The sequence below is a fragment of the Sapajus apella genome, unplaced genomic scaffold (assembly GCF_009761245.1).
Source record: "Sapajus apella isolate SASKATOON/1434 unplaced genomic scaffold, GSC_monkey_1.0 scaffold5, whole genome shotgun sequence".
Lineage (NCBI taxonomy): Eukaryota > Metazoa > Chordata > Mammalia > Primates > Cebidae > Sapajus > Sapajus apella.
In genome coordinates, this window is record NW_022436945.1 from 42232931 (window position 1) to 42245178 (window position 12248).

The 12248-nt window shown below is 42.6% G+C and overlaps 1 protein-coding gene across 4 annotated transcripts in view; it reads left to right on the forward strand.

Moving 5' to 3' along the window:
- CRACD (capping protein inhibiting regulator of actin dynamics) overlaps positions 1–12248 on the forward strand; it is a 279762-nt gene that overhangs the window by 124244 nt on the left and 143270 nt on the right. For all 4 annotated transcript variants that reach the window (XM_032274268.1, XM_032274267.1, XM_032274269.1 and 1 more), the window contains exon 2: positions 2224–2370. The gene's annotated coding sequence lies outside the window, so the exon portion shown is untranslated. The remainder of the gene's footprint in view (positions 1–2223; positions 2371–12248) is intronic.

Here is a 12248-nt window from a genome sequence, read left to right on the forward strand (position 1 = left end):
TGCTATACAGAAGCTGTGAAGTTTAATTAGATCCCATTTGTCTATTTTGGCTTTTGTTGCCATTGCTCTTGGTGTTTTAGTCATGAAGTCTTTGCCCATGCCTATGTCCTGAATGGTACTGCCTAGGTTTTCTTCTAGGGTTTTTATGATGTCTTAAATATAAGACCTAACATCCATCTGGAGTTAATTTTAGTGTAAGGTGTCAGGAAGGGGTCCAGTTCCTGCTTTCTGCACATGGCTAGCCAGTTTTCCCAACACCATTTATTAAACAGGACTCCTTTCCCCATTGCTTGTTTTTATGAGGTTTGTCAAAGATCAGATGGTTGTAGATGTGTGGTGTTGCTCTGGAGGCCTCTGTGCTGTTCCATTGGTCTGTGTCTCTGTTTTGACGCCAGTACCATGCTGTTTTGATTACTGTTGCCTTATAATATAGCTTCAAGTCTGGCAGTGTGATGTCTCCGGCTTTGTTCTTTTTGCTTAGGATTGTCTTGGCTATGTGGGCTCTTTTTTGGTTCCGTATGAAGTTTAAAATGGTTTTATCCAGTTCTGTGAAGAACGTCATTGGTAGTTTGAGGGGGATAGTGTTAAATCTATAAATTACTTTGGGCAGTATGGCCATTTTCACAATATTGATTCTTGTTACTTTTTATTGTCTGTTCAGATTCTCTATTTTTCAATCTTGGTAGGTTGCATGGATGTGGGAGAGTAATCATTTCATCTAGCTTTTCTGATTTATTGTTGCACAGTTGTTCAAAATAGTCTCTAATGAGCCTTTTTATTTCCATGGTACCAAGTGTAATGCCTTCTTTTCTGTCTCTGATTTTATTTATTTGAGTCTTCTCTCTTTGTTTCTTAGCTTAAATAAAAGTTTGTCAGTTTGGTTTATCTTTTTAAAAAGCCAACTTTTAATTTTATTAATCTTTGGTGGTTTATTGTCTCAATGTTATTTATGCTCTGATATTTATTATTTCTCTCCGTCTACTTATTTTGGGTTTTGTTTGTTCTTGCTTTTCTAGTTCTCTAATGTGCCAATGCCAAATGTTGATGAGGTTGTGTAAATTAGAACTCTCATATATTAGTGATGGGAGTATAAAATGATACAACCACTTCTGAAAAATGTTTCACAGTTTCTTACAGAGTTAAACAGAGGCAGAATGTTGAGTTCATTTCTTTGTGTTTCCCTTCTCTCTGGGATCTCCTCAGCCTGTGAGCTGGACAAAGTTCCACTCACTTTATGTTCCTCTAAATAGCCACTTTCTGCCAGGCTTCTCAGCAGATTCACTCTGTGCTTCCTAAAAAACCAGTAGATGTCTCAAAGGAAAAATGGTACAAAATGTCTGACTTTCCTCAATTTTATTTCCCTTCTTTCTTAAGATCATGGCCTCTTGTGTCCTGGCTGCCCTGGTAGTCCTTCAAAGCCTTTAAACAGGTTTTAAAAATAACTTTTGCCAACTGTTCTAGTTGTATTCAATGGGACATTGGTCTGCTAGAAGCTAGTCCCTCATAGCTAGAACTGAGAATTCTTCTCTTAAGTCCATACAGGCCAACCCCTATCAGGGCCTGACACCCATGTCCATCCTGAGATTTGGAGTGATTTCTTCCTGTATCGTTGCCCCAGAATGTTGTCTTGTTTCACAGGGCTTTGCAGAGAGCCTGTGTAAATTTGAGGTTGTTTCTTGGACATTTTCTTCTTCCATCCCAGCTAATACCTACATTCATTACATCCTGGTTTTCATTCAGGCAGCTTTAGAAGGGATTGCGCTCTCTACCCATGGGGAGCTCATTAACCTAGTTAACTCTGTGATTTGTATAAGAGTAAAAAGGTACCTTCACTAGGAAATAACCTAATGATTACTGCCTTCACTTGTCTGCTAAATTGGATTTGTGTCTTCTAGCTTCTTGAATTTTAGCTAAATTACATGAAGAATAAATGTGAGAATCCTATATGTAAGCATATGGAAGTCTCAGTATTCAGGGATGTGATTTTTTTAGTCCTCTCAAAAAGGGGAACAGTTAATAATAAATGCTTTTAAAGCTCTGTAGTAAATTTTGGCTAAGCAATGCAAATCTAATATTACTAATCCTAATTGGAACCCTCATGGGGGGAAGAAACCTTTTTTGTACTAACTTCTGCCAAGGATTGGAAAAGAGATTCATTTTAAAGGCTTCCCAGGAGAGGATGGAAGACATAAAGTCCTTGATGTTTTGTTTTTTTCTCAACAGCTTACAAGAGCAGTGATTCCCAGGCTTCCTCAGCAATGTACCCCGTTTCCTGACATTTACAGCTGAAGGCGAATTTTCCTTTTTGCAAGGAGAAAATTTTGGTGGAGGATTATCCAACAAGAAAAGGACTTGTGGCTATTAAGATAGGTAAGTATTTTACAGAGAGTATGGAGAGGGAAGTAGCTTATGGAAAAAATGCTAAGGAATGTTTCATTTGTTGTGAGTGGGATTCTAGAAATAGTGTGTATTTCACTGAATTCAAGAGAGATGATCCTTGTCATCAATGATCTTCTAATCCTAGATTGAATTCCCAACTCTTCTACTTACCAGCTGAGTCAACTTGGACAAGTGGCCTAAATTCTCTGAACCCCAGTTATTCATCTATAAAAGAAAGTTTCATGGGAAAAGGTTTTGTAAATGAGAGGATATGTAATACAAAAATGTGGCTATCAGTCAGGTACAGTGGCTCACACCTGAAATCCCAGCACTTGGGAGGCTGAGGTGGGCAGATTACTTGAGGTCAGGGGTTCCAGACCAGCCTGGACGACATGCTGAAACCCATCTCTAATAAAAATAGAAGAGTTAGCCAGGGTGGTGGTGGGCACCTGTAGTCCCAGCTACTCAGGAGGCTAGGCAGGAGAATCGCTTGAACCTAGGAGGCAGAGGTTACAGTGAGTCAAGATTGTACCACTGCACTCTGGCCTGGGCAATAGAACAAGATTCCGTCTCAAAAAATATATATATATTGGTTATCACTGTTCATTGTTTTGTTGCTATTAGAAAATTCTATGGAAATAGTTAGTGGCCTTGCGTCACATGGTGCTTTGGGCCATACAGCTTGGCCCTGTGAGTTTGGGGAACTTTGTCTTCTGAGTGCTGGGAGTGGGAGGTATTCCTCACGCCTGCCTCCCCTGCAAAATAACATCATGGCAGCCCTGTGCAGTGGCTCACACCTGTAATCCCAGCACTTTGGGAGGCTGAAGTGGGCAAATCACAAGGTCAGGAGTTTGAGACCAGCCTGGCCAACCTGGTGTAACCCTGTCTCTGCTAAAAATACAAAAAATTAGCTGGGCATGGTGTTGTGCACCTGTAATCCCAGCTACTCAGGAGGCTGAGGCAGGAGAATTGCTTGAACCCGGGAGGCAGAGGTTGCAGTAAGCCGAGATCGCACCACGGCACTCAAGCCTGGGTGACAGTGTGAGACTCCCATCTAAAAAAATAATAATGATGATATCATGTCATTATTTTGACTGCAGGTATCTGCCACTTACTTTTTGTAAGTTGAGGGAAGGGATGGATGTTAAAGATGAGATGAAAGGAAATAAAATAACAACTACCTATTAGTTGTTATGACAACTACCTATCAACAATGACCTATTACAGTAACTACCTATTAATGAAAACTACTCATTAGTTGTATTAGTTGCTGTGGTAAGCATTGTATTTAGTATTTGGTTACTTTATTTCATTAAATTCACACAGCAAGCTTTGTAAGATGAGTGTTACCCTTACCATGAGATTTCTGCTGGACTGACAGGACCCCTTAGGGAATCACTTAAAGAAGATAAAAGTCAGTCTGATTTCTTGTAATGTAAGAGGTTTGGTTAGATGGTGGAAGTTTCAAGCTTTTAATTTTTTCTAATTTTTTATAATGAAATCAGACAGCTTCTGTAATAAAGTGGTCATTTTTAAATGAATGACAGATTTTTAGAAAATTTTTTCTTAAGCACCTACAGTGAATGAGGTATTGTTTTAGATGTTTGTTCACATCAGTGCATGGAGCTTAGTGTTGTAGCCTGGATGGAGACGATAAATAATAAATACATGCGTAGGATATTAGAATCCACTGAGAACATGGAGAAAAGAAAAAGTAAAGTAGAGCAAGGGGGGTTGGGAGTGCTTAGTGGGGTGGGCGTGCACATTGCAGAATGGGCCTCATTGAGGAAAGGCAGGAAGTCAGGAGCTGGCCCTGGGCATGTTCCAGGTAGAGGAAGGCAGCTGGGGTGTTCCAGCCACAGCCAGAAGCCAGTGCTGGAGCAGCGTGAACGGGAAGGTCAGGTCCACAGGAAATGATGGCACTTCTTGGTTTAGATGCATAAGAAAGGTTGCCTTGTCCTTGTTTTCTTCCTGTCTACCTGATTTGTTCTGTTTCCTCTGCAGTTACAGTATACTTACTCCCCCTGCCCCCAACACACACACACACACACAATAAATGTATTAGGCCTCTAGGACCATATTAATTTGCTAGGGCTGGCATAACAAATTAGGCAAACAGAGAGAGCTTAAAACAACAGAAATGTATTGTTTCACAGGTCTGTAGGTTCGAAGTCCAGAATCAAGTTAGGGCCATGCTCCCTGTTAGACACGTCACAGGGAAACCTTCCTTGGCTCTTCCTGGCTTCTGGTGGTTGTCAGCAATCCTTGGCGTTCCTGGGCCGCAGCTGCCTCCCTCCAATCTCCGCCTCTGTCATCACCTGGCATTCTCGCTGTGTGTCTGTGTCTTCACATGGCTGTCTTCCCTCTTCTTATAAGGACACCAGATATACTGGACTAAGGACCCATGCTACTTCAGTGTGACCTCATCTTAAACTAATTACACCTGCAACAGCCCTATTTCCAAACAAGGTCGAATTCAGTGGTACTGCAGGGTCAGGACTTTAGGTTACTTTTCGGGGGATACAATTCAAATCATCACAGCTACCTTAAATAATAAGGAATAGATATTACTATTCCCATCTTACAAGTGGGGAAACAGGCTTCAGAGTCAGTTGTCACAACAGCCAGGTCGGCTGGACGTGATGGCTCACACCTGTATTCCCAGCACATTGGGAGGCTGAGGCAGGCGGATCAACCTCCCAAAGGAGCCAAAGAGTTCGAAATTAGCCTGGGCAGCGTGGCAAAATCCTGTCTGTTGAGCCGAAGAGTTCGAAACTAGCCTGGGGAACCTGACAAAATCCTGTCTCTATAAAAAATCACAAAAAATTAGCCAGGCATGGTGGTGCATGCCTGTGATCCCAGCTACCCAAGAGGCTGAGGTGGGAGGATCACTGGAGCTGGGGAGGTTGAAGTTGCAGTGAGTCGAAATTTTACCACTGCACTCCAGCCTGGGTGACAGAGTGAGACCGTCTCAAAAACGAACAAACCGAAAAAGCAAAACAACAACTCCAAAACATGCAACAACAAAGAAACAAGAGAAACAGCCAGGTCTCGGCCAGGCATAGTAGCAGTACCTGCAGTCCCATCCACTCTGAAGGCTGAGGTGGGAGGACGGTCAGCGCGATTCCACCATGCTGCTTATGTGCTACTAGGGCTGTGATATCAGGCGGGAGCTGACAGGGTACTGCCCTGACCCAGGGCAGGAGTTGCACACACACAGCGTTGCAGTCCTTGTGCAAATTGCTTAGCCCCAAGGTGGCTCACAATTGATGGTTACCTCAGCTTTCCCATCAGAAGCCACTCCTCCCTTCTATTTATCTGCAGCTATGAAGACATAGGAAATAGATGCTTTTTTCCTCTTAGGAAGTTTTCCAGGGAAATCATACTGTAATTTTAAAAAACATGTAGAACATTTTGTGACAGAATTAAATGATTTTTTCTCACACAACATAGGAAAAAATTGTGTGTGTGTGTGTGTGTGTGTGTGTGTGTGTGTCTCCCTGAGTCCGTTGGCTTATTGCAGTAGAATTAGGGGATTTTGAAAGCATTGCATATACTTTGGCTTTCTATTATGTTTAAAGATTCCCTCTGAACATGAGCCGCCTAGCCATCTGTGTCCCTTGGCCTGCAGCTGCATCGCTCCAGTCAACTCTAGGCATGGTCTTGAGGGCTGCACCCGAGGAAGAAAGGCTACACTGAAGCAGAGCTGAGCACTTTTCCATGTGTGCACAGGCACATGGTGTAGGGCAACATCCTGGGCTAGGCTGAAGGTAGAAGTGACCACAGGCGGCCATGCTAGAGAAATGTCTAAATCCTGGTCAAGGAAAGCAAGTGCTCAAAGCTAAGTGTTAAGTCTGGGAGGCGACACAACGCCATAGTAGGAAAACCATGCCTGACCTCAAAACCTGGAAGATTCGAGGTTTCTCAGGAAGTAGAGTGTGAGGTAAGGTGTGAGTGGTGCAGAGGTTGGCTGCTGAGAGCCTCGGGGGCCTGTTTGTCCATGGCTGTGACTGCCGTGTGGGAGTGAAAGGGGAGGGTGTCAGGTGAGACTGGGCAGCCCCCACCTGCTTTTCCTCAGTATGCATTCAGCCATGTGTTTGTTTACATAGCCTTGTAGTTTCCTTTCAAGGTCCTTTTTTTAAACCTCTGTTCTAAATGTGTTTTTATTCCCTCTAGGCTTTTGGGCTTCTCTTTGCACTTAACAGCAGATTGCTTTGGCTCTTCATCTTAGAATAAAGAAGGAAAAAGAAAGCTGCCTCTCATCTAAAGATCCTCCTGTTCTCTGTTAACATTTCTTCTTTTTTTTTTTTTTTCAAGATGGAATCTTGCTCTGTCGCCTAGGCTGGAGTGCAGTGGTGCAATCTCAACTCACTGCAACATCCGCCTCCCAGGTTCAAGCGATTCTTGTGCCTCAGCCTCCCAAGTAGCTGGGACTATAGACATGCACCACCATACCCAGCTAATTTTTATATTTTAGTAGAGATGCATGTTGGTCAGGCTGGTTTCGAATTCCTGGCCTCAGGTGATCCACCCACCTCAGCCTCCCAAAGTGCTGGGTTTACATGCATGAGCCACCACGCTTGGCCAACATTTATTTTCTTTGTCCTGGAAGTGTGTGGAAATAGCAAGATCATCATATTCTTCTAGTGATTTAAAATGATCTGTAGTCTTTGTCTGATGTCATCATCACCAAATGCCACTTCCCAGGACATACCTTTGTCACACAGGTCTGGCCAGGGTTCTAGAGTCTAATCAACACAGGTCTCCTCTATTGCCTTTCGGTTATCTAGCTGGCACTTCATAGCTGCAGATAAATAGCTGCTGCTCTTGCTACTCCTGCAGCTGTTGATTTTGAAGCTAGATTACATGGGCCAGGCAAATCCGGGGTCATTGGTTTGAATTACTTTTCTGCTACCAACATTTGGTAAGTACTAGGCTTTTCACAGGAAAGCCCCAAAGATGAGTAATACTAGAATTTAAAGACGTATTTAATCCCTCTTTTCACTATGGAACAGAAACAAGATCCTCCTTTTTCCCCAATAGTGGTAGATTGTTGAGCAATGAGACATAATTAGTCCTTCAATTATAACACATTTAAAAATATTCAGGTGAAATTCACATAGCATGAAATTAAACATTTTACAGTGAACAATTGAGTGGCATTTAGCATATTCACAGTTTTGCAACCATCACCTCTGTCTCTTTCCAAAACATTTTCGTCACCCCAAAATAAAACACTATACCCATTAGGCAGTTACTCCCCATCTCTCTCTCCCCTCAGCCACCAGCAACCACCAATCTTTCTGTCTCTATGAATTTTCCTTTTCTAGATATTTTGTATAAATGAAATTGTACCATATGTGTTGTTTTGTGACTGGTAAAATGCTTAATTGTTATTACCAATTATTTATTTTTTCAATCTTCTCCTATCATTATGCTGGGAGAGCTGGGGTGCTATGGGAATATTAATATCTTTCTAATTAGGACCTCCAAAAAGAAAACCTTTCCAGAACACCTGCTTCACTTTAGTTGCTGGTGGGCTGCTCTTCACGAGACAGAGAGCAGTTTAGAATTTAGTTACTTAATCTGCAAGGATAGGGAGAATTTGACTTTACCTTATTTCACTTCGATCATGGGGCTCAATCCCTTTGGGTATCCTCTCTCCCCACCCCTGACTTATGTCATTGTTCTAGTGTTCTGAACTCCAATTTATCCCATCATCCAGATGAACCTGTAATTGATATTTTGGCATTGGGATAGCTAGAGATTATATTGCTAGCCTAGGCAACAAAGCAACCTCTCCCAAGGGAGTTAAATGATACTAGCCATTGAAGATGAAAATTTGAGGAATACTTTACACTGTCATCTCTTGGGGAGGCTGATCACATCCATCCCTCCTTTCTTCTGTCCTTGGTGAAACAGGCTGCTCAGGGAGGGCTCTGGGATGCAGACAGCAGAGGCTTGAAATGAGATTCCTCTCTCCATCTGCCAGACGTAACCCAAGATGAGTTGCACAGATGAAGCTGGCAGAGAAACGGGAAACTGGATGGCAAATGAGGTTCTGAGGGAACCGACATTCTAGTTAAATCCTTTTGTGATAGCAAAAGAGCTCTTGCTCTAATAATAGAGAACTTAAGAATTAGGTCGGTGTAGTGCTAGTGATTCAGCAAATGCAACCTCTCTGCATGTCTCTTTTCTGTAGACTTCCTGGGAGTGTAGTGTTTGTGAACAGGTGCCATGGGACCACAGTTAAACACAGGACAAATGATGACTTGTCTTTATCAAATGTCATTATTGTATACTGTACTATACGCTAGGGAGGACTGAATCATCAACTCTGTGCTCTAAGATATCTTTTCCCAGAGCTTGAAAACACCAACTTTAGGGTAACTAGTTTGACAAGCATAGCAGAGAGATGGGGATGGAGTAGGAGCATTTTGTTGATTCCTTTCCTCTTCCCTCCCTCCATTAACATGCATGGAGTTTTTTTTACGTGCCAGACATTGTACTGAGGGATAAGGATATGCAGTAAGGCCATATTATCCAGGAGTTCATGGTCACTTCCTCCTTCCTGTCATCTCTCTGCTGCCTCAGGCTCTCCTGCTCTTAGCAGAGAACTGTAAGTAGTTGTATCTTATCTGTCCTCCATGATAAGAAGTAGCTTCTAAAAGCCAGGGGGTCAGGCACAACAGCCCATGCTTGTAATCCCAGCACTTTGGGAGGCCATTGCGGGAGGATTGTATGAGCTCAGGAGTTCAAGAGTAGGCTGGTCATCAGAAAATGCAAATCAAAACTACATTGAGATACCATGTCACGCCAGTTAGAATGGCGATCATTAAAAAATCTGGAGACAGCAGATGCTGGAGAGGATGTGGAGAAATAGGAACACTTTTACACTGTTGGTGGGTGTGTAAATTAGTTCAACCATTGTGGAAGACAGTGTGGCGATTCCTCAAGGACATAGAAATAGAAATTCCATTTGACCCAGCAATCCCATTACTGGGTATATATCCAAAGGATTATAAATCGTTCTACTGTAAGGACATGTGCACACGAATGTTCCTTGCAGCACTGTTTACAATAGCAAAGACCTGGAACCAACCCAAATGCCCATCGATGATAGACTGGACAGGAAAAATGTGGCACATATACACCATGGAATATTATGCAGCCATCAAAAACGATGAGTTTGTGTCCTTTGTAGGGACATGGATGAACCTGGAAACCATCATTCTCAGCAAACTGACAGAAGAGCAGAAGATCAAACACCGCATGTTCTCACTCATAGGCGGGTGTTGAACAATGAGAACACATGGACACAGGGAGGGGAGCACTACACACTGGGGTCAGTTGGGGGGAAATAGGGGAGGGACAGTGGGGGGTGGGGAGTTGGGGAGAGATAGCATGGGGTGAAATGCCAAATATGGGTGATGGGGAGGAAGGCAGCAAATCACACTGTCACGTGTATACCTATGCAACAATCTTGCATGTCCTTCACATGTACCGCAAAACCTAAAGTGCAATAAAATAAATTAAAAAAAAAAAAAAGAGTAGCCTGGGCAACATAGTAAGACCTCATCTCTATCAACAAGTTTTTAGAAAATTAGCCAGGCATGGTGGTATACCTCTATGGTTGCAGCTACTCACAGGGAGACTGAGGTGGGAGGATGGCTTGAGCCTGGAGGGTTGAGCCTGCAGTGAGCCGTGATTGTGCCACTGCACCACTCCAGCCTGGGCAACAGTGCAAGACCCTATTAAAAAACAACAACAACAACAAAAAAACCAGAGCTCTTGAATTTGCCGTTGAACCCTTGAATCTAGCATTGCTGTAGCAAATACAAATACTTAGGACATTGTAATGGCAATTGAACTTTACTGAATTGAATTCAGATATGTAAACAGATAACCAGGGAAAGTGTGATTAGTGATATTTGAGAGAGTCGTGCACAGAGTGCTGGGGAACACAAAGGGCAGCATAAACAACCGCCACAGGGAGCCAAGGGCCTCCCAGAGGTGTCATTCTAGCTGTCTTGAAAGATGAGAAGGTGTTTGCCAGACACCCGAGGGTGGCACACAATCTCCACAGGTCACACTTACGTGAACATGTTTCTTAGGAGAGGCCCTTGGATCCTCTAAATCCTGTCCTGTCTTTCTTTAATGTAACTAGAAAAATGAATGCTTGATTCACCAGCAGCTTTGGATCAAGCCTACAGACAGTCCAGGCTTCTCTTCTAGCAGATGATCATCTTAGTATTTCTAGAGGATAAAGCCAAAAAAACCCTCCAAACCAACCAAACAAATTAAAAAAAAAGCTATTGAATTTATTACCCCTACAATTCCCATTTTAATCTTTTTCCTTATTAAAATAAATACATAATTTTTTTTCTTCTAAATTGCCCAAGTGAAACCAAGATTCCAGTCCCATGATCCTTTCAGCATTTCAGCAGACACACACTGAATGCCTCCCACAGATAAGACACTGCTCTGGACTCTAGGCTCACAAAGAACAAACAGCAAGACAGTTTCTGCTCCCACGGAGACCAAGACTGACACAAAACAGAAAGCTAAAGACAGCACGGAAAATGTCCTCCATTACCGTTTACTGTTAAAGCGTAATCTGTTGTTCACATCCATGCACACAGATTAAGTTTCTTGAAATAAATGACTAATTCTGAACCGAAGTTCAGAGGTCCGAAGAACAGCGAAGAAGCCTATCCTTATGACTGGAAGATTTACCAGGAAGGGGAGAAAGCACCTTTAGCCTAAACTCCACTGGGCACATATTTTAAGAAGCCTCAGAAAGTTCATTCCATGCAGAAAAATATCCCCCAAAAGGGGCATTTAAGATAGAATTCAAATTTTATGTTAAGGACTTGGTTATATATACTTACGTATTTTTAAAAATCTATATCATTTTATTTCCATTTCTTTGTGGTAAATTTTGGTATTTTTACTATTATAGAACTAGAACCCCAATTTCTAATAATTCTTATTATTGGTCTAATATTACAGAACTTAAGAATTAGGAGACAAGGACGTGGTTTACCCAGGCTTGACATGCTTTGCCCATCCAGGAACTACTTAGTGCTTGAGTTGGGGAGGGCCTGTGATCAATGAGATTGCCCAGCCTGATGCTGCCAATTCCAAATGCCCATCTTCTCTTCTCCTTCTTTTCTGGTCAATAGCTTAGCTGTCCTTAAAGGATAAATTCAACACCAGCACAGTTTATTCTCTGACACCTCCCCCTCCCAGAAGTGAGTGTTTTGTTTTCCTTCCAGAATCCTACAGCAGCTCATTTATATCTGTCTAGCCATCTCTCCTCTCCCTCTCCCTCTCCCTCTCTCTCTCTCTCTCTCTCTCTCTTGCTCTCTCTCTCTCTATCTCTTGCTCTCTCTCTCACTCTCTCTCTCTCTCTCTCTCTCTCACACACACACACACACACACACACACACACACCACTTAACATTTTCTACCTGGCTTATAATTTTTGGTAAATATGTCATATCCCCTACTAAATTATCATCTCGTTGGAGTCAGTGCTATTTTGCTTCATGTCTTTCTCATTTCCTCTACCCTCATCCCAATACCTATCTCAATATTAAACCATAATGGGCTGGGCATACTGGCGCACGCCTGTAATCCCAGTACTTTGGGAGGCCAAGGTGAGTGGATCACTTAAGGACAGGAGTTCGAGACCAGCCTTGCAAACATGGTGAAACCCCACGTCAACTAAAAATACAAAAATTAGCCAGGTATGGTGGCATGCATCTGCAGTCCCAGCTACTTGGGAGAATGAGGCATGAGAATCTCTTGAACCAGGGAGGGGAAGGTTATAGTGAGCCAAGATCATGCCATTACACTCTAGCCTA